Raw genomic sequence first — 23437 nt, forward strand, 5'->3', positions numbered from 1 at the left:
TTTTACATGCTCTTTTTCATCGCTCCTGATTTCTACTGCATGGTTTTCACTCATTTCTTTTTATTTTATTCTGATTTGTGTTGAGGATTGGTGCAGAAAATGATACAGCTCCTCTGGTAGGTTTGCTTTTACACAAATGCCAACACCACCTACATCATTGTGCGCTAAAGGTCAGGGGTAACACTTTTTTCGTTTTTGAAGAGCTGAACTCTGCAGATGCTGTAAAAAAACTTTCTCAGACCACTCCCAACTATCCCCAAACTTTCTTTGAACAGGTATTAATTATATGCTATCACTGATCATGTCCGTGGGGCAATGGAAGTAGTATTGGGAGTTTATATCAGCAGCAAAAGAGGACATTTGATAAAAGAAAATTGCACTTGTTGATTATGGTAATTTGATGACACTGGTGCACCGTGCATGCAGATTTGAGATGAGAAATTGACAAACCCCATAAACAAATTGCACAAAAAGAATAGCAAAAGTTAATTTGTGCTCATCATTGCTCGGAGCTCCTTGTCAGCTTTAAAGAACCTGCAGACTATTTTTATTTTGAATCACCGTCCTGATAATCAAGGACATGGAAACATGCTACATCCACCGAGATTAGCTGAAACACACAGCTGTCGTTATTTCTGCAGCACATAGGAAACATCTTAGTGAGGCCTTGTTTGAGTTACAGACCTTTTTAGGCTTTTAGTTGAGAGGATTAAGGTTAAGGTGCTAGGACATGCATTATGCCAATGAGTGTCCTCACAAAAGATAAAAGTACAAGTGTGTGTGTCCTTTATGAGAAAATGAATTATTACGCTCAATGACAAGCTGCAATTACACTGAATGAATAAGGAACAGACATATTTGGGTACGTATACAATACTGCCTTTTTATGAATTCACGAATAATATCAAAAATATGAAGTCTCTCTGTGATCGATCAATGCATCCAGCATGTACCCTTCTCCTTCTATCATCTCTTCTTCTGGCTTTGTGATTTGGAATCACGCCTGGTGGTATATCAACACCAGACTCCAGTCATCAAACTGTAACCCTTACCAATAATTTACTTGCTGGGCTTGTTAAATGCTGGCGTTCTAATCAGTGTTACCAGCTGGTGTCAGACTGATGTGCCATATGTGAAGAGCTCGGATAAAGAGGTGAAATGAGGTGGACTAAATCTTTTCAGTTCAGTTTATTTGTCGAGCAAGTTCAAGGAAACGTCAAGGGGCATTACAGAAGTTTTAAAAGAGATTCCTTCCTCTCATCTGCAGCAATAAGACCTAGTCCGAGATTACATTGAGTTAAATCAATGAGCGGTAAATAAGTCAAAGAGGCCACATCCAACCCATTATTAACAGTCCAAGGCTCTATGCAAGTGGTGTAGTCAAATAATTTAGTTTTATGAAAGATATTGAAAGACAGGTTTCCATATATAGATTTTCTTGTTCCACATTGAGAGTGTGAGGGGACATGGCTGACCCCACCCTGTCTGTCTTTCAGTTTAGGGGAAAAAGGAAAATTTGAGCTTATTCTAAAGTCCTCTCCTTTGTGGATTTGACTTAACAATCTAGATCTAAGACTCCCAAATATTACACAGTGCTTAGATTATTGTAGAATCCCCACTGTGTCTACCAGCAGCTCTGTGTTAACATGTTATATATCGGGTCAAAAATAATCCTTTAAATCGTCGAGATGGGAAAATTGTGGATACATCAACATAAATGTCCAGTGAGATTTGTGTCAATATGCATGATTGATACTACACTTTTCACCCAATAATTGGTCACAGCCCAAACTTACATCTTCAGGTTATCTCTAGATTACATAAATTTGCCCAAGTGCACTTAGTGGACCTGTTACGATATTGGGCCTGAGTGAATAAATAAATAAGCATCGGTGAATATTTGATTTTGCATAATTGAAGATAAGGTAAAGTAGCAGGGTAGAGAATATCCCACGAAATGCCATATTATCTGGAAACCTACAGGCAGAGGCAGTAGGTATCCATTAACGTTCTCACAGCCAAGCCGAGTGTGGTTATAGTTCCCCACTTGACTTGTTTGTAGTGTTACAACACAATGCAGCCAAATATATTCTTATAAAGAATTATTTTAAAGCTCAATGGAAAGATAACTTGATTAAGACCTACAGCTGCAGCAAATAATGAAATAATTCCGAGAGGCTTATGATGAGACACTTTTCTCCTCAAGAAAGTAGCACTGCTGATTTCCCGAACATTTGTTCAAATAAGAGCCAATCAACCAACAATCGACAAGTCAAATTGGAGACCACAGCTCTAGAGTGCAAACAGTCTACATACAGCTTGGACACTATTTACTGCTGTTAACTTCTGGCTCAGTTCACACGTGTGTGGAAGCTCCTGCTAATTACTTCCTTACATTTTATGTCAGCCATGAAAATAATTGATTCCCCAAAGACAAGGAACCAGTGAGCAGCAGTGACTGTCCAATTTAACATTAAAGCTGAGAAGAGACTTGATCGGGTGTCAAGTGGCAGCGCGGCTGCTTTGAAAGTGAACCTTTGAATGTGAGTTTGCTCGAGGCTGGTTCGTCCAATGTTAAACTAATGTTTCTGCTAGTCTAGCTGGTTGAAATGACATGAGTAACAATAATAATAATGAAAAGAAGAGGTGCATTCTGGTCTATTTTCTTCTCTTAGTCAACAGAACACACTACCGTGAACCTGCGTTATTGCAGCACAGGCCTCACATCTCCATGTGTGTTCTGAGTGGGCGGCGTCCTACGCCAAGAATATATGATATTCATGTTTGTCAAAATTGAAAATTATAATATATTTGATAAGTCTGCCTTTGCCTTTAGCGGTGTGTGGGCGGCACATGTTTTCCTTAAAACAATTTGTTGTGAAAAAGTGGAAACATAATTCATGTGGCGTCCATGTTTTGTGTTTTTGCTAATTGTTATAAATAACCTGCAGCCATTTTAATTAGATTCGGAACAGTTTTTTGTTCACAGGATGTCAGGAATCTACTGTTAAGTTAATAATCAATAATTATAGCCCCTCAATGTAATACAATAATTCCACTCATTTATTTGTGATTAAAAAAGTCTTGAAAATGAAAAATTACCCTCCAGCATTGCTGTTTTATTTTCACTCTTCTCACGATGTGCCATTTCTGTCCCCAAACACCGTCGGTGTAGCTCACAGTCAATAACAGTGGCTTCAATGAATATGAATTTCCCTTCTGCTGTGATCCTTGTTATTGTGACTCCATCTGGGCTACTAAAAATATTCACCTTATGATGAAGGTGGAGACATGGCACTGTGGTTTTCATTATCACCACACTGACTGGAGCAAAATTTATTATTTGATTATTTACCTATTCAACTAGGTGAAGCAGCATATTAAATCTCCAGACTCTGATCAGGCAAATTCAATAGGCAAGTGCACTCTTGAACGGATTGGTGCTGTGGAAAAGGCCTTCATAAATAACATCTACAAACTCTCTTGACTCTGCAAGGACAGCCACACAATAAAATGTAAGTGATAGTGGTTTGATCAGAGCTGGAGGCTGGAATGGGTTTCTGGCAGGGCTGTGCCATCTGAAGTGGCCAAAGAACTCAGGGGGAAGAGAGATTATATGTGTGCTACTGGAACATCATAGATTGTAGATACACTGGGCTAGATAGTTGTATGTAGTCGAAACAAGCTCCCTCTTATCAGCACCCATTTACTCTAGTCATGTTTGCACCAAATGTATTTTGGTGATGTGTGAACAATATTCTGTTCAAAGACAGAACCAAATTGAAGCAATAAATATCTGGTCAGATTGGTCAACATGTTCTGTGAGGTGACGGGATTTCTGGATTTATTTGTCCTATTGGATTTTAGTATGTTTGCCACCTTGTGTAATGTTCCTGAAGACATTTCTTCCCAGTGACAAGGATTGTAGAGGGTCCCCCCCAGAGCCACATACACTTTGACATGCTCAAATAAATAGTTGTTTCAATATCCTTGTGACACAAGAAGAAGAAGCGTATGCAGTAACTAGAAAATATATGTGTACATATTTAAAATGCTTACACAGTATACTGTGCTATGATCTTTCAAGTTTAACAAGGTATATCCCAAGGAGTACAGTCCTGTGCGCTATTGTTATTGCAGTTCTGAAAATTATAACATTAAACCGTAAAAATAATTCAGACTTCTTCTAAAATTGTTATAATGTTCAAAAGGATCCGAGTCATATTCATTAACAAAACAACACATAACTGTATAATTGTTGCTGCTTTAAAATAAAGAAGACAAATGAAAATGCTGTGTAAAAGGATTTCAGCACCACAGATGAGTGGACAGCTCCAGCACAGCCTTAGCTCTAGGAGATACAGTTTGTAGAAAACATATTACATAATCCAGAGTTATGTTAATCCAGGAATAAGGTAAACCACAGCATTTTGTAAATCTAAGTGTGAAAAGACAGGATTTACCTAACAATTCAAAATCTATTTTGCTCCTCAAATATGAGGTCTTTGGAATTCCTATCAAATTTTATTTGGGCTTAATAATGTTAATAATTGACAAGAAACTTCAAAATACATTCTCAAGGTGACATTTAACACATGTCTTTTACAGTAATATATATTACTATATTGCCAATACAATGTTTTCTGTGGCTGGACCTTCACTGATTACAAACAGCAGCGTATTGAACCAAGTGAGAAGGAATAATACCAGACTCAAAACATCCCTGCACTTAACTAGACTTGTGTTTTCAGGGAATGTCAGAGTCTCTCAAAGCAATTTTCCACTGTGGCCAGTTAACAGCTCCAAAATATTCAGAGAGAGCAGCTGTGGTACAGATGTTTTGCAGGCTGACTAATGCTTCGCTATGTACTGTGTTTAAAAAAACATGTTAGTCCAGTTTCAAGCTTAAACACTCACAAATGTGGACATGGGAGAGCAGCAACACCACTAACAAACTGTCAAGCACCCTGTAAATTTGCTCATTCTGTAGGAGATAATTATTATCTTTCTATTCTGCTCACTGTTCGTCTCCCAACCGTTATTAATCCATTTTAGAGTGAGAGAGGACATCATGACAGATGGGATACTTCTTGCGCTCGTGTCCTCCCACTCCGATTGCAGCGACGCATCCATACCGCCCAGGGGGCCATATGTGCTGTACTCCTCCTTGAAGGAGTGCAGGGAAGGGGCATGGAGACACGCCAGCGCGCAGTAGCCTCATTTCTAATACATCGCCAAACATGCCAAGCATGGGCTCTGTCATTATTCGAGACGGTTTTTAACAGTTTCTTCGACAGTCAGCAGTTTCAGGGTCCAGATCGGATTCTGACAGAAAGGTCACATAAAAATGGTCATGTCTTGTTTTTCTGTGTCTAAATCAAATAAAAAATGTCCACCTTCTATTCTCTGAAAGGATGGTTAAATGTCTGTGTTTTTAACAAATAGTCACTTTCATCACACTGAATTGACCTCAGCTCAAATAGGCAAGAATCCAGAGCTAGTTTGTCATGTCAGAAAGAGCTTTTATGGACCCTTTCTTGCAACATGTGCCATTTCTACTGACCTCAACAGTCACACCCAGTCATCATTTCTACCCTTGAGTGCCACTATTAAAGGAATACTCACTCAGCTTGGTTGTTATCTCTAATGTACAATATCTCAGATTGAAGGGAAAAGAGTGGAGGAGAGAGATTGTACAGGTGAACTTGCATCAGTATCTGCCAGAGGTCCTGCTCTGCATGCTGCGGTTAAGATGGATTGGAAGCAAGTAGGAGGTCAAAAGGAAGATGGACGTGTACATCCCCGTGAAATCTCTCAGGTATTAAATGCATTTCTTTGGCTCTGGCCTTATGAACCTAACTCAGCCCATGAAGGAGTACATAACATTTTAGAAAAGACTGCAAGTTAATGCTTCAGCAAGGAAGCTGCACCCATCGCTGGTTTATAGCCCAACCTCCAAATATCAAGGCCATTACAAAAGCAGAATAACATAAATGAGCCTAAGTGGCTTTTCAGTCTCACTTCATCAAGAGTGATATGAACCAACTGATCCAGTCAGCTGGGTCCAATTGGCTCATATCTACTTCCAAAGGCCTCTAGCATTTGGAATCCAGTCACTATTCACAAGAAATGAAACACACTGTCACTAAATCCCAAAAATGATGATATATATGTCTATATTCTGTTATTGTGCGTTATTATAATGATCAACACAGATTTTTCAAAGATATAAGAGAATTAAGAATAAATAGCACAGATGCTGACAAAGTCAGAAAAGATGTGGTTGCATATTTCGGGACCAGAAGGCGACAGTTATGCAAATGCAGCGTCCTAATCTGTCATTAACAGTCCTCTAGGATTGATATTTTGACAGCATGACAGACTTGAGCCTTCTATTTTTGGGCGATAGCTTAAACTGTCATACGCACTGACTAAACTGCCGCGCATCAGGAGACAGATTATGTTACAGGGCATTTCTTTACTTAAGCTTTAAGTGTTTGATATAGACCAAAAAAAAAACCTTTCATCCATCGGTTTTAAGTTGCAACTAATGATTATTTTCAATCATCTGTTTTATTACTGTCTTGATTCCTGTTTAAAGGTTCAGTGTGTAGAATTTAGTGACATCTAGTGGTGTAATTGCATGTTGCAGCCGAATATCCTTCCCTTCCAAACATGAAAGAGAACCTGTGGCAGCCTTCAGTTGTCATAAAAACTCAAAAGGTCTTTAGTTTGTCCAGTCTGGGCTACTTTAAAAAAACATGGCAGCCTCCTTAGAGAGGACCCGCTCCTAATGTAAATATAAAGTATTTAAATATAAAGGGCCCTTTCTAGGGTAAAGAAAACAACAAGTCATTCAATTTAGATGAAACACACTAGTGAAAACATCACAAGGAATATATTGTATATTCAATAGTTCCCTTTCACCTTAATCTTACACACTGAATCTTTAAAATCAATCAATAAATGTGGAAAAAGTAAAGGTGGAATTGTTGAAATAACTCCAACTTGACATCTTTTAATTGTTTGTATTGAAAGATATTTAATTTAGAATTATATAAAAGAGGAAACTATACATCTACAAGACTATCAATTAATTGCCTAATTGCACTACACCGGTCATGAATATGACTTCAGGGTTTCATGAGCTTTTAATGTTAATCAGTGGAATAATAATATACTAATACCTCCTTTACACCAGAATTACTGGGTATATGTGGATTTTCTAAACGTGGGTAAACCTGCTAAAGAAAAAGGGATCAACTCCTTTCCAATTGCCAGTAGAGGAGTTTGCTTTTGTTCCCCCCCCCCCCCAGTGAGTCATGTTTGACATCACAAATGTGCTGGAAACCTTTTTGTCTTGTCAGCATTGCATCTTGCACAATACCAAGAAAAAGAGTCACTGTTGCGTGTTGTTCCCAAGATGTTAAAAACAATAAAAACACAAACGTAAAGCAATAAAAGTGAAGCGTCAGCGTCTAGACCAGTGTGCAGCGTTTCCATAACTGCCGATCGGAGCTGCAGCCGATAAAAACCTGTCAGCCACGAGTCATTTGACCTGGAAGTGAATGCAAATTGTATCCATTTACAAAGCAGACAAAAGCCAGATGTTGGTGGGGTTTTTTGACCAGCGGAAAAAGGGGCTTTACATCAACATATCAGCATGCGAGAAAACCTCTCATCCATGTGCCATTACTTCCAGCTGTGCAGTAATTTCCAGCAAGTTCTCGTTTTCTCGGCTGTAACATGACAGGTGATACAAATGGCCTCGTTTCTACGTGAACAACACCCCCTGCAGGTGTAACAATTAGTGCAATGCTTTTGATAAACTACCTTCTCCATTATCTCCTGGCAGAGGCGGCTTTAGCACGAAAAGAACATTGAATTCTTTGAGTGCAGTCAGGAGCAACTTAAACAACACTTAGGCAAAATGGACAAGATCACTCAACACTGCGAAACACACTCATATATTCAGTATTCAAGAACTTCACACTTCACTGAATGTAGGACGTTTTCTAGTCATTATCTACGACTTTACGCATCCGTTGTACATTGCATTCACATGTGCTGCCACTGACTAAATGTTCCCCGAGGCGGCCGGCATCTGACCCAATGGGGGCCCTTATTCTCCCTAGCAGATGCAGCCAGCGCAATTACAGCTCAAACAATTACTACTGCTCGCAGTGCACAGCGGGCCAGCGGGTTCAGATTCTGTCTAACATGTCCCTCAAAAACATTCGACTCCGCAGAAATGAGGGAATCCTCGTTGGGGGGCATTTCAAGCTGTCACGTTGGGAAATAATGTCGGTGAACTTGAACACAGAGGAGAGGGAGATTATGTGAGAGCAGCGTGTATGGAACTAGGGTATAGCTAATATTATGTGGAGCTGCTACAAAAGGTAATTTGGCCATTTAAAGTAAATACAGGCTAAATAATGCTTCAGAATCCTGCGGCAGCCTTCGTATGGATTAATTAAAGAAAGGAAATTCACTTTGGCAGAAGATATAAATTCTGCTCTCATTGAGGTTTGAAGGATTCGGGGCTATTTGGGGTTTTAATGGTCAGGCTCTCAGGTGGGAGAGAGGTTTTCTCCTCATATTACTAATCAAACCAACAATGCATCCACAGAAGCCACTGGCGCAGAATGTGCTTTTTTGGCCCTGAACGACACTCTGCTGACCAATTTCCCTTCACTTGCTCTGACTCACCCAGTTCTGAGGAAGCAGCACACTGGCTTTATTAACTGCGGCACGGGCAGACGGGGACTCATAAAGCTGACGGGTGTGATAACTCGTCGCCTACCTTGTCTTGGCTCGGAGGGGACGATGGAACAAAGGTGTGATGGAGAAGGGCATGAAGCCATCATCCCACAGTGTGCTCAATGGGTTTTCCCAGTGACACCCTGTCGCTCCAGATTTAAAGAGTGAGGGGGGAAAGCCCAAACAGCGATGTGTGATGGAGTGCCGGAGACGAACACAGCGGCAACGTACCTCGGTGTTTACGTTGTGCCGCGCACGTCTCTGAAGAGAAGTTTGTTCTCTTGACAGAAGCATTTTTACGAGTCGGGCTGTGAAAGGCTTTGGTGCAGTCTGACTCTTTTAAAGCCTTTTTTCTCTTCAAGAGATGGATTGTTAAGGCGCCATTCCATTCATTTTTAATATTAATGTCATTAATATTAAATCATGTCATAATACCATCACTATTTAATAACCAGCATCCATCTTCACCTGCTGAGTTAGATAAAGAGAACATGCTGTCCTCCGTCCCTCAGGTTTGAACTTATGGATGAATCCAGCTCTGACGTCAAAATCCTTTACAAATGGCGAATTAGTGGAAGTGTAACAAAATGCCAACTCAAACATTGCTTTTTCCATTGACCACGAATTGTGGTAGTCAGAGAAGCACTGCACACAATCTAATCTCTATGAACAGATTCTGCATGTTCATATCCAAAATCTGTACATCTGTACAGTTGTCCACTGTCTACACCTGAAGCCCTAAAATATTGGTCGTTGCCCCAAGAGACTAAATCGTAGTCAGAGAATAGCCGAGGGGATTGCACACCATCTTAATGGCTGATGCTCAATGTTATTATTTGTTCCATTGTTGGTGTTTTCCTTGTTGTCACTATTATTTCCCCAATTTATTCACATCTCATCTTATATCTTATAGCGTTTTTTGTCTGGAATCTACAGAATTCTACATATTTAGCCCCAGAAGAACACAGGACAAAGTTACATACATAATCCTGAACAACTCAAACTATTGATTTTGAGCCTCTTGCAAAAAATATGAATAAACTTGTGTGATTTTATCCATGTGAAAGCTCTGACTAACAGGTCAGAGTAGTTTGAATAGCTGAACAGTTTAAGAGGTCATCGGTGGTGGGAGGCTATCATTTCCTATTCACAACTCTGTAAGTTTGCTCGGGGGTATTGTCGACCTCTACGCTGACACAAACTTATTGCTGGTGTAAATCACAGTGCAGCCACACACACTGCTCCTGCCCTCTCGCCATGAATATTTAAACAAGTATACATACATACCGTGCTGCCTTACATCGACTAGAATGTTATTGCTCGCCTGAAGCCATGTTTGAATTATGCTTTCTTCTGAGGAAGTGCAACTTTGGATTTTTACATCTTCCGTGTATGTAGAGCCATCGTGGTGGCATATTGGATGAGAAGATATCCAAAAGGAAAACCTCCCTCACACACTTGATGTTGTTTCCTCCACGAGGTTACTGGGGACACAGAAGTGACGGGGTGTAGCCACGTTAATGCATCTCTGCTCAAAGACAGATGACACACCTCCAGACCTATCTGTTCATTTACCTCCACAATCAAGATTCACGGCTCTATTTTCCACTGCCCTGTTTGCTGGAGGTGCTCTGTTTTCTTCGGTGTTAAATGAATTAAATGGGCTGGCTGCCAAAAGCACTGCTCATTCCACATACCAGATATAGCAATGTGTCTGCATCCCAGGTATATATATATATATATATATATATATATATACGCAAGGCTGGAGTGCACTCACACATTGCCAGCTGCTTTTTCAAAGTAATGGATTTTTGGTTTCAGAGCTCCATACCATGGCCTCTATTTGTAAAAAGGTCAAATGTTAATGTCATGGATCATAAGAAAAAAATTTTTTTTACTGGCTTTAAGTCACATTATGCATTACATTTAAATGCCAGTGCAGATTCCACACTCGAGTGCACAACAAAGTTGCTGAAGAATGTCACGGTGATGAGCACAGTTGCTCTTCTAAATGAGCAAGTGAGCACGGTGAGCAGCAGACAGCCGAACCCTGGCTCTGCATGACTGGCTCCGTCAGCGGCAGCATACGGAGGCCTGGCACTAGCCAGGTGGCTCTTACATCTGGCCCATTAGCTCTCAACCACTGCAATGACTCTCCACGCCACTGAGAGCCTGTTGAAATAATATCATCAGAACCTGTAAGTGCTGAAGGCCACCTTGCCCATTGCCTGCTCAGAGCGGCGAGTCATGGCCACACGCCATGTCTGACCTGTCAGCTCTGAGGCCAGATCCACTCCCGAGAGGATTATTTTTCCAAAACTACATCCACTGCTGAATGTAATTAGGTTATTTAAGTAAATGCAGTGATACAATATGGATTTGGATCAAATTAATCAACCAGAATTAGTAGAAGTAGTAAAAAAGCCGGTTCCAGCTGCTTAAACATGATAATTTTAATTTTAAATCCTTGGAAGTGATATAAACAAAGAGAAAAAGCTACTTTGAGAAGTCACCTTGGACTCTTCAAGGTTGCATTTCACCATTTATGACGTTTAATGTATTCATAGACGTGTCAATTACTCTAAAAATAAACAGAGGCAGCTTTGAAGTAATGAGTTCAGATCAGCATTTTGTGTCCTTTGGCCAACTTATAATGGGTACAAAATGACATTTATAGTTTATTTATGTTTCTTTGTATTGCATCTGGCTAATGAAAAGTCATTATGGTTGACTATCTTTTAAATCACACAAGCCAAATAAACAAGTTATCACTTAAACGTCTGTCAGTTAAACTGCACAACAGAGGCAGCGGCGTATCTCTCCAAACACAGAAATAAAAAACTGCTGAAGCTTAATTATAAAACTCATAAAACACGTTTTTTGTCTCTTCAAACTTTAGCATAAAGTAAAAGAGGATGCTATTAGTGCAGCAGAAGTTAAATCATATTTTTCCCAGCAGCAGCAGAGGTAAATATTATATAAGCTTTGTCTGGACCCTCAGACGTTTGTCTCATGTGAATTCTGTGTCCCTGTCAGGTCATTGTAGTTAACGTGAACAAAGTGGCCGGGTCTTTGGCCTTTACTTTCCAGTCCCCTGGACTCTCAGGGACAACCCCCCCAGCTCCAAAAACATGCCTCCTGCCCCGAGCACCGCACAAAGTGACATATTCTATCCTTCAAAAGCGGCACCGCAACATACCAAGCAAAAAAGTGCTGGGATGGCAAATTCGTCATGCATATGATATTCAGGCTGCAGCACATCCGCCTACGTTAACCCAGGAGAGCGGCGGGGGGGCTTTGAAGATGGATTACCAGATCACGTCACGAGAAAAGAGGCTGCTATGAGCAAGCACCAATTTCAGGGGAAGGCACTCAGAGCGAGTAGAGTGCGTGGGGACAGGAATACAGATGCTCATTTGCTGTGAAGACTTTATTTTTGTGTCAACAGAAGAATACGGTGTATTATTGCTGTCAAACACTTTTGACCCCTAGCTAGAATCTAGTCTTTCTTCTCATCAATCAGAGAAAATAGATGTCACAGCCTTAAATCTGGAACTATAGCACTACTCGCGTATTCACAGATAAGTGGCAATAACACAGATGAATTTGGAATTTGGAATATGGTGTAGGCAATCTATTTTCCTTGAAGCTAGGCAACATGTGGCATGTTGAAAACCTTCACTTCAGCACCGTGCTTTATGACTGTAATTCTATTGAGCGAAAAAATTAAATGCATAATTCAGGGTTGAACAGGCTGCCCGATTCATTTCACAAAAGGGGACACGAGCCAAAGAAAGGAGAAAATGGTGATCCGTGGATTGTTCCTTTAGGCTTGGTGCACACAAGAGGATTTTCAAATCTTAAGCGATGGAAAACCACAGACAGAATATATAATGCACCCACAACAACAAATTGAGTTTATACCTAACAATTCCAGGGACTTGTGATCTCAAACGTAGCTTTTCTGACAAAAACAAACATGGTAGCTGGTGAGTTTCACTTGTGTGTGCTATGTTTTGCACCATAAAGCAAAATACGAGTGAAAAAACACTTTGCAGTCGTGGTTTAGAAGATGGGTTGATACATTTTGCAAGTCAAGCTGGAGGTGAATTGCGAATGAAGACTCGTTGTTAGCATGCGACGTTAGCTTGACGACCTTCCCTGGTCATCCAGCTCTCTTTGGCTATCGCTCTTGCGGTTTCTTTTACACAAAAATGATTCCAAGTGGTAAATATCAAATGTGTTTCTATTGTGAAAAGAGAACATGGAGATAGTCTCTCTAAACCTCACACTACAGGATCATTTGGGCAGATAATTGTTCAGATAAGCCTCGGCACAGGAACGCCCCAGCAATTGTCTGAAGGGGTGAATCAGACCCTGAATTATCCTCAAGTGAGGCGCCTGCATTAATTCATCATGACTGAAAAAAACTGTGACAAAGATGGTAGACGTGAGATGATTGATTTTTCTCCTGCTGGCAACTACTCTGCAAAGAACAAATAACATTTAAAAAATCCTTTTTTGTCCTTAAATGACAAGGCCTTGCTAATGAAGTTGCTCCTAAATAAAGAAGGACCAGCGTAATGACTGCCTCGTTCTCTTGCCAAAAACTGCATTACTGAGCTCCTAATGGTTTCCCTCGCCTGGAAAATAAAAAACCTATCTGCGGGCGTGCTCCCAGCAAAACTGAATTAAACCCCCCGAGAGGAACTGTGGGTGGAAACTAGGGAGTCCAATTGTGGGGGGGGGGAAGGGCTCAGCAGATACATGACCCCATTCACAAAACCTGGGGCAGGGGTGGCCATTATCATAAGCTCTCAGAAATGAACAACAATCCATGACGTCCAAGGTTAGCGGCTCTCGCTCAGAGGTGCTTTTCCATCTCAAGGACAGCATGTGGGGGAATGTGCAAAGATGGCTGTAATAGCAGTGTGATTACACGACTTCATAGTTTGACCAACAACTGGCACCGCTAATTTACGTCCATTAAAAACTGCAGATACGAGAGATGAATGAATGAATGCAGGAAAGCAAAGTATCAATTGTATGCATATGTACGGTAGTGGACATGAACGTTTCCTAAAAATGAGGAGATTTCATGTTGTGCACATGAATAATCAGATTTCCTCATATTAAAAGAGTGCACCCATTGAAATACAGGGCTTTTTATGGATGAAACTATAAACCAAAGGTAACTGAAAAAGCTGAAGTCAAATTTTGACTTTCTGAGCCAGAAACTTTATCTCAATAGATAGAAAAATGTCATCACTCACCTCATTGTGTTGGTAATTTTGGAAGTCCGGATATTTTCCTGAAATCTTCCACAGGGGCTGTGTGTGAGAAGGCAAATGTACAGGTTATTTTGCTCTGCATGTTTTCCAAAACATGCTAGCCTCCTTGGTTAAATGTCCAAGTGAGCCCATGTGAGAATACACATGGAAAATCTTTGTGTTGTTTCTCATATGTGAGAGGCAAAGTCCGCAAAATGTTGAAACCCAATTTTTTCCAGACATGTTCTACACTTTTGACAATTAGCAAATATGGTAGGGTGTAATGTTAAAAAGTTGAATTTAGCACGACATATCACACCAGCACCACATAAATCTACGTACAGCTTTTGTACAAAAACATTGGAATATTGGACTGTAAAGCAGTTATAGTGGGAAGATTAAAACCAAATCGGATTCAGACTTGTTGAAAACTCATGTGAGCCCTGATGCCGCAGCTTCCCAACCTTTTTAACAACTGATTAACCTCTAGGAGTTTACTGATAAACATTCAGAGATAATTAGTATTTCAGTAAATTACTAGAAGGAAAACAACACGTTTTGTATTTGTATTTATTGCTCACTAATTCAGTGGCTGCCAATAAGACCTGTTGCAAAATTGAGTTGAGTTGAACTTAGTTAGTTTTGGACACGAAGACCTGAGGCCAGGTTGCAGACTTTCTTAAAAGCACAAGTTAAGTTGTTCAAAGGTCACAAAAGTTTATATATATACGAGCACATTTAAATGGATGTGGAAGATTTGAAGTGACCTTGTGGACTTGGTGTTGTCTTCTCTCCCCCTGGCTCTGATCAGTATTTTTCTAATGTGTGCCTTATTTTACATTTATTTCCCCGCTGATGGAGACTGGACTTGTGGGCCGCAGTGGCAGTGGCTTTTTGGAGTTAAACTTTGATATCTTTTTTTTTTGGAGGATTCTAAAATCTTGTCGGAAGAAGGATCGCACTGAGAAACTATTTTCAAACGTAACCCTTGATGGGATCTTCGCAGGAAAGCGATTAATGAGACTTATTGTTTTCAATATCACACACGACTGGGGAAGCACACTGCACAGAAGATGGAGAACGTGGCTCAGGGATGAGGCTGACAGCGTAAAGGGAGATTTTGAACCTGGTGAGTAGACGGATGCGTGGACATGGACAATGTATTCCGAGACCATCTCTGCCAGAACCCTGTATTTTGTCACTTGAGTCAGACAACTACTGCTAGCTCAGCAAATCAAGCCCCTGCAGATCATTACAGCACACTGGCCTGCTGTAGTTTGTCCGGTGAGTCAGACTCCAGTAGCTCATCCTTTAAGGTTGGCACATTGTTTTTAGACGTCACCTAAAAATACACTCGGGCCGTCACAGCGAGCCACAGGATTGAATGAGCCTGTTCTGTTGGGTCCAGAGTCCTGTGGGAGTTGCATCACTCCTGCTCCATCACATAATGCATCTATTTAATTATTTGTTTCCTCCGCACACCCAGTGAAACTCTGAAATATGCCCATGGGAGATTAGAGTAAGTGTGGGACTCACCAAATACAGCTTCCTCCGGTCAAGTGCTGAATCGGCAGAGCAAGAGTGTTCCGCTTCTTCGCTTGCACCAGCAACGTTTCCACTTCCTGTGATGGATAAGAACAATATAATAATTATTATAAAAGTGCTTCCCCTCCTCTTTGAACAGATACATTTATAATTCCACAATTTTTCTTTCCTTCCTGGCAGTAGAGGTCTGTACATATCAGACTGTCTCTGTCCCGACATACAGGCAGGAGATGTTGCTGGCACAGATTTCCTTGTGATTTTTCTTCCTATCTACAAAGGCTGTGTGCTGGACAGTCTACTAATAAATGGCGTTTACAGTAGTTATTTACAGTTTGTGAAATATGACGGATGCCTGACAACACAGACTGATAAGCTGGATCAAGGACAGTGAATTACAGATGGAAAAAGCAGCAGACGCAGGAGGTGTCGGCTTAAAACATGGTGGTGTGGGTTTATTTTTTACAAACTTTACGAAACAGAATATATTCCTCACATAATCCCCACCTCCAATAAATCCACATATAACATGCATTTAAAGACTTTCCCTTCAAAAATAAATCTCACTACCAACTGCTACAGTTCCTCAAATTGTAAATTGCTTGAGTTCGTTAACACACATTATTGCATTTAACAAGTTAATATAATATCCAACCACAAAACTTCCATCTGTAAGATAAACTGTACAAGCAAGGCGCCTTAGACGTGACACAAACTACTAAAACACTAGAGAATATCCTGTTGAGATCATGATTCCAACCTGAGGTTTACATTTAACATTTATTCTCTTCTTACATATAGTGATTTAATGCTAAAACAACTAATAATGGATGATGAAAATCCAGCACACAGCGATATTCAAAATTACGCAGCTGGAGAGACAGAGGATAAAACATTAGAGGACGGTTAACTCTGTGATTAGACAAGGTCACCGTTGGCAACATGGCGGCAGGATCAGGCAAAAAGGGGCGGGCGCCTCATCAGCAGTAAGTACATAGACAGGTCTTCAAGGTCAATAACACGATTCATCTGCAACATGGAAATTCTGAATATCTACTAGAGATGCTAACAGAGATAAGACAAGCAGTCATGTGAGGGGTAGATACTCACCGAGGACACACGGTGGACAGGTGAAGTATAACTATAGGTATATATACACAATACTGACACCCCAAAAATGAAACTTACACACCCATTATAAACCTGCACAGCTTTTTATACTTAATTTGTTGATTAAGCCTCTTCTCACTTAATTTGTAAAGCACTTTTTTATAAAAATCTAAATGTAACACAAGTGGCTTCACGTAAAAACAACTCCCCCACCCCCAAATTAACACATACACAAAGCAAGGGCCGAACAGAGCACTAAGACATAATAAACCAATATTCATAACTTGTTCAAGTACAAACAGACAACTGGACCCTCCTGTGGCCCCAAGATGTCCAACCCCCCCCAATAAGAGGCCCCTCCAGCTCCTACCAACCAGCTGGGGGTCCCAGGCATCAACCTCTATGGGTCCCTTACCTATTTAACCACTGGACCAATTAGACATGCGCAGTGAGGTTGTTATGCTAACACGTCACAGGTAACCGGAATCTCACAGAACATATTTACTTAATAAAATATAAATAGACATTAAAAAACGTTGCCCCTGCAGCACCTGAAGCAGTAAAACTACATGTATGTAAGTTATATGTTGATTCTGGACATATTAATTATGAAATAATACACTCACCTGTTGCGGAGGTGGATGAAACTCCAGCTGCTGCACCGTCTTCTCCCTCCTCCATTTTTACGAAATTCCCGCTGCAACTCAAACATCCTCTCTCTTACTGTTTTGGAATAAGTCCGTGTGAAGTTCAGTTATTTAAAAAAAAATGTTTATTTCTCTTTTTAAATCGTCCTAAACTTTGCTCAAGGCGTCGCAGCAGCTTCCTCCTCACGTCAGCACTAACTAAGTCACGTCAATTAGGTGTGTGAGCATGCGCAGCTGGCACACCAGGCACGTGGCCTGATGGATGAGCCAATCGGGAGCTCTGTTTCTGTTTCTACCTGCGGAGCTGTCAACACAGTAAACGTATACTTTCAAAATAAAACCTTACATTTGATTTAATGTTTGTTATAAATACTAACAGTATTTGCCAGCATGATGTGTTTAGTTTTGGTCTGAAATGTGTTTTTATTCACGTAAGTTTAAAAAAAATAAAAAATCATCATAATAACTGACTACTTGCCTCCATATAAACACATTTCCTTTCGGTTTGAATATTTTTCTTTAATTTAAAATATACAATTTTGAGTTAAAAATACAAATTATCGTGAACCGGAAAAGAAAAAAATATTTTCTGTGTGTGTCTAAGCAGAAGTAACCAGTACACATATCTCATGTTAATATATGAAATGTAAATACATGTATATAAAGTGTATATATGTATAAATAAATAAATCAGGAAATAAAGATGATAACATTTAAGTTTAAGGCTTTTAATAATTTATTTCCCTGTGCAATAATAAATCACTGGATCCAAAGGGAGGGCCATGCTTACTTGATATTCATGAAAAAAACATATTTCACTTCATATTTATAACACTAAGGGTTAAACAACAAATTAATGTTCAGACCCACCACTGGGATTTATGTTTCCCTTTTTAGTTCCTCCGAAATGTGAATTTAATATTTTATGAAATCGCCCTTATATGTCATTAGAAATAAACACGTTTTTCAGCTGCTTTAGATAAAAAAAAGGAAAAGTCTATACCCCTGGGTGCTGTGACTGAGCTTCAGAGTCAGACTCCCTAAAAAAAAAGGCAGCTCGAAGCTTGTAAATCTTCTTCCCAGCAGAACATATCTAATCAAGTTTGCTCGCTGTGTTTGTTTCTGTGTCGTTCTGACAAAACAACAGAGCAGCGGGGTGTCATTTTGATTACGGAGACCACCCTTCAGCTGCAGGATGCCGTGCTCGGGCCCCCGTGTTGGACGGCATCTGTCCCATTGTTGTGTGTCTCCGAGCAGCACAGTGAACACCCACCAGCTGAAGGGGAGGGAGGGTCTGTTCTCTTGGCCCCCCTGGGGAGAATTTCCATCAGGGTCTCAGACACACTGGAGAAATGAGGATATACTTTTTTTTAACTTTGAGTTTTTCCGGATGCCTGAATATGTAGTAATAGTAGCTGTAGTAGTAGTTGTTGAATGTGTACCTGCACATACACTGAACTTCCACAAATCAAATATATATGGAGTAAAACATATATATAATAATTATATGTAAAACCTATTATAATTGGAAATTTTGCATATATTGATGTATATGCATGTCTCTGTATGTATAATACTTAAACATATGTCCTGTATATAATAATTTATATATATAACATATTTGAATAAAAGTGCAATATACAATTTACTCTTACATGCATGTACATGTATGTCGCTGATATATGTGTGCTATAAGGTCTTGAAATTGATGCTACATGTACATAATTTGTAAGTATTACATATATAGTGCACATATAAGAAGTACATGTATAAATATTATATACATCATTTTTTGCTTAATGTACATTTTCCTTTGAAATGTACTCGTATAAGAAACAGTAACATAAACGCCAGTGTATGTTTTATTGGTTATATACATATATTGCAGATATGTATGTTATGTACATATATCCAACCAAAATCTCATTAATATATATTCTTAATATATATGTAAATAACACTAACCCTAACCCTAATAACACATCAAACTGAATGGACCTGAATCTCTATAGCAACTGTATCTGCATCATCATCATCATCATCATCATCATCATCATCATCATCATCATCATCATCATGCCACCTGAGTTCACAGCTTTGCCTCAATAATTAAAAGCTCCGAATGACAAAATCCTAAAAAGAGATAAAAAATCAGGCTGATCTGACGGGGGGAAGAGTGATGGGGGCTTGTTAATTCATAATCACCCTGAATTAATGATTGAGTGAGACTGAAAGGCACAGGGGCATATGGAAAAGAGAGGGCTGCAGATGCTCCCCAGCGCCTGGGGGGCTTCGAGGAATGGGAGCAACTCGGTGCCTCGTCACACACAAACACGCCTGTATGCATGCCCATGAGCATCAACACACACACACACACACATATACACACACACACACACACACACACACACACACACACACACACACACACACACACACACACACACACACACACACACACACACACACACACACACACTATCCCAAATCATCTCTGATAAGGAAATGGTTTCAGTTTTTATTAAGCATTCAGATCACATCAGTTTAAATATTAGTAGTTAGGATGTTGAAAGCCTGAGGGAACTGGAATAATGAAAGAGGGATATTTTCCGGACGGTAAATTGCAGAGGGATTGCTTGAAATAAGATCCAGTCCTTATTTGCTCTCCTGCTTTTGTCTCGACGTTGCTAAACATATCAATTCAATTAATCGGGAAAAAAAAATAATAGTTTATCCTCAAATCGATTTTTGCCGATTTACCTGAAGTGCTTGGGCTACTCAGCCATTCACTCCATATCTCTAGAATTGGATCGCAGCGTGGCAAACGGACGCCACTGCAGCTGAAATGAAAACCAGCTTCCTTGGGAATCCCTGGAGTGGGGGGCCTCTTATTTTCCTTTGACCAAAAGGATTATCTGGACAAGCCACAGCAAAATCTCCGCGGATTCATTTCTTGGCTCTGAGGATTTTGCGCCGTCCTATCTTCTGACATACAACATAGCCAAGGGTTGCTGGAATAAGTGTCCAGACTGTGGCAATGTGAGCGGCGTCTGTAACTGCCTGCTATCAATATGTACAGCCGGCTTTAGAAAGGAGCAAAGAAACTTTTATCCCCCCGACAGGGAAGCTGGGGACAGATGCCTCGCTGGTATTTTGTGAAAATGTAAGTTTGCAACCCCTGAAAAAATGCAAGTGAGGTTTAGAAAATATTAAAAACAGTTATGGATTAGGATTTGGGAATGACCACTGGCTATTTTTTTTAATCTCTTTTGTTTTCAACTTGTTCCTATAGACTGTACATAATGGTGACAGCTACCTAAAAGTGAAGCCAAAGTGTCTCGATCAACACCTAGCAGCTGGCTGCAGTAAAGGCCATAAATCCTCTATGTTCATGGATGGGACACGGACCAAAAAAAAAAAGGATGTTTAATGTCATTTGAGGTAATTTTTACTGCACTAATGTATGTTCAAATTCTATTTTCCAGTAAGTTCTGTTCAGATTAGTTATTTGATGCTATGAAAACAGGGTGAAACCTCATTATTGACAGGAGAGAGTGACCCCTGATTGGTCGAGTCATTACTGCGCAGAATCTTTATATACAGTCGATGATTTAAATCATTGAAAAAGGGCAAAGTTGAGTTTTAAAACCAACAAAATGCAGATGCTCTTCTCTTGTTCTGGTGACAGTAAAGTAATCCATAAAAAAGAGACTCAGTCCTTGTTGGTACTCCCCACTGATACAACATTAAACTTCAAACATACAGCATCATCACCGTGACTCATTCGTGACCCCACAAGGCAAACATTCAGCATAAAGTATCTCGAGCTGATTAGGAGGGAACAGCAATTGCGGAGGGGGCAGCGGTTTGTGAATGAACCAATCTCCCTGATTAGACTTGCACTAAAGGTTCATTTAGCTGCTATTGAGACCGAATAATAGAGACTAGTCATGCTTAAACACGCCGTTTGAGCACATGGGTGTTGAGGGCTAATTCCGCTCCAGTGACACACACTTTGGACTTGATTTAAGATAAACAGTTTAAGAGCTGCAGCGGTTCGCAAAACACTTAGAAGCAATTAGAAGCATTTTCTTATGGTTGAAATATTTGCAATGTAACTTTACACATCTACATTTTTCAGATCAATATAAATGACTTGGGGCATTCGTCAGGGTTCCTGCAAGTTTCAACAAGTTCAATTTAAGACACTTTAAGATCGATGTCAAGTATAACAGATATGAAAGGATATCAGAGGCCCAGAATTGCTCAGCTTGAGTTGAGAATAACCCTCAAAAGTAAAAGTGATCTCCCAAATTTTTTAAACTTTTACAACACAGCAGGAGTCAGGCTAAATGAGCTTTAAACGTCTTTAAGATATTAAAGCTTACTGTTTTAATTCATGCAAGACTTTTTGACTTTGTTAAATCAGATTATAAGTGAATTTCATCACCTTGTGGACACCCTGCTTGTGCTGATCTTCAGAAAACTCCGGAGTTGAAGACAGTCTTAACTTCACAACTCCGACTCTGCCTCGCTGCTGTGTTTATCTTGGGATCCTTTTTTTTTTTAATGACTTGGGAGGATTTTTCTGGGCTAGGCCATCCTGCCTAAAATAGGCTGTCCTTCATCTTGATAATAGAATAAGGTCTCAGATGTTGGCTGAGAATATTAGCTCTCGCCTGCGATGGCTCCGGTCTTGTAGGAACTGTTGCGCGGTCTCCTGCCTCTGTTTGATTTCACTTTTCCCCCCCATATTGAAACGTCTATATTTGCAGAACTCCAAGGTCACCGCTGTGGAGAGAGTCACTTTTTCAGATTCGTAAGTAATTCAGTTGCTCGCAGGAAATGTCCACAACCAGAGGTGGTTCACATCTGATAGGAAGCCGTCAATGTCAGGATGAACTGCTGATTCATTTAACATTTGATCAAATTTGAATGGCAACACAAACACATCGGCCTTTTATGTTCAGCTAGACGGATCTTAGAATCGGTTAGTTGCTGAGAGTTAATTTCTTCATCTTCCTTCTCTCTCTCTCTCCTCTTCTTGAAAATCTATAATCTATACCAAACCAAAAAAGCTACTCTGTTACTCTGTCCCACTGTTATTTATCTGTACATCTCTGTCTCTATTTTGTCTTGCAAGTCACACGTTATGTTCGTATGTCTTTGGACGGACTGACGGACGATGGAAAATAAAACGGATTATGGTTTCCCTTTCTCAATTTAACTGTGTTTTACACACAATAAGAATAATTTCCAAGTACTGCACATATAAAAAACACTAGGACACTCAAGAGAGGAGAGTGCAAACCTACACCGAGGCCACATTATAACCATACTGCATATACATGTAGCCTATTGATTTTCTGAAAACTGCTTACATTAAACAGACAAAGAACCTGTTCTATTATAAAGTTGAAAAAATATCTGTTGCTGTACAGTAACTGAATAAAGAATATCCCCCACATAAGAATTTATATTTTGATTAACAAACTCCACCAAGTTTCAAACAAAACAGTTGAGCAGTTTTATGAACTTACAGCAATGAAACAATAACCTTTGGCCATTTGTTTTATTCATTCTTCTCTTTAAGCGATGAAAAGTGACTCTTTAATTCCCATATACAAACAGATCCCCACATGACTACAAAAGCTTTTTTTTTTCCAAGAGCCAACTCCACACAGCTTGGTCTTAGGAGGAAAAGCCACTAAACCCCAAAACAGGCTGAGGGAACAACAGATAAGGCTCTGTCAGTCTGGGAGGTATTTGTATTTGGACGTATTCATCGATCTCGTGGTATCGCTGTCAGGATGTCACTACTCTCCACACATTTTACCACCCTGCACATGAACTCTAAGTGTCACGTATACCCTGCGTATAGCGTGAGGGACAGCAGCGTTTCATAAGATCAAGTGTGTCAGACTTCTCCTTACACAACTAGCACATTCCCCTGATGTAGCGGGCGCGTACGCTACAGTAGAGCAGAGAGCTGACGGGACCACAGATGTAGTCTCCTCTATCTGTGGATTAGATGACACTGATAACTGTGAATCTCGGCTGCACAGATGCTCACCCACACAAACAGAGAGTGCACATCACACACTG

At 40.1% G+C, this 23437-nt stretch overlaps 1 protein-coding gene across 1 annotated transcript in view; it reads right to left on the bottom strand.

Annotated features, from left to right (window-relative positions):
* The window catches only part of LOC118103598 (interleukin-1 receptor accessory protein-like 1), a 260882-nt gene extending 243364 nt beyond the window's left edge, over positions 1-17518 (bottom strand). Inside the window, exons 1-3 of the mRNA XM_035150687.2 lie at positions 17312-17518; positions 15570-15655; positions 14037-14093 (exon numbers count right to left, since the gene is read on the bottom strand). The gene's annotated coding sequence lies outside the window, so the exon portion shown is untranslated. The remainder of the gene's footprint in view (positions 1-14036; positions 14094-15569; positions 15656-17311) is intronic.
* Positions 17519-23437: the final 5919 nt, after the last annotated feature.

The sequence above is a fragment of the Hippoglossus stenolepis genome, chromosome 24 (genome assembly GCF_022539355.2).
Source record: "Hippoglossus stenolepis isolate QCI-W04-F060 chromosome 24, HSTE1.2, whole genome shotgun sequence".
Classification (NCBI taxonomy): domain Eukaryota; kingdom Metazoa; phylum Chordata; class Actinopteri; order Pleuronectiformes; family Pleuronectidae; genus Hippoglossus; species Hippoglossus stenolepis.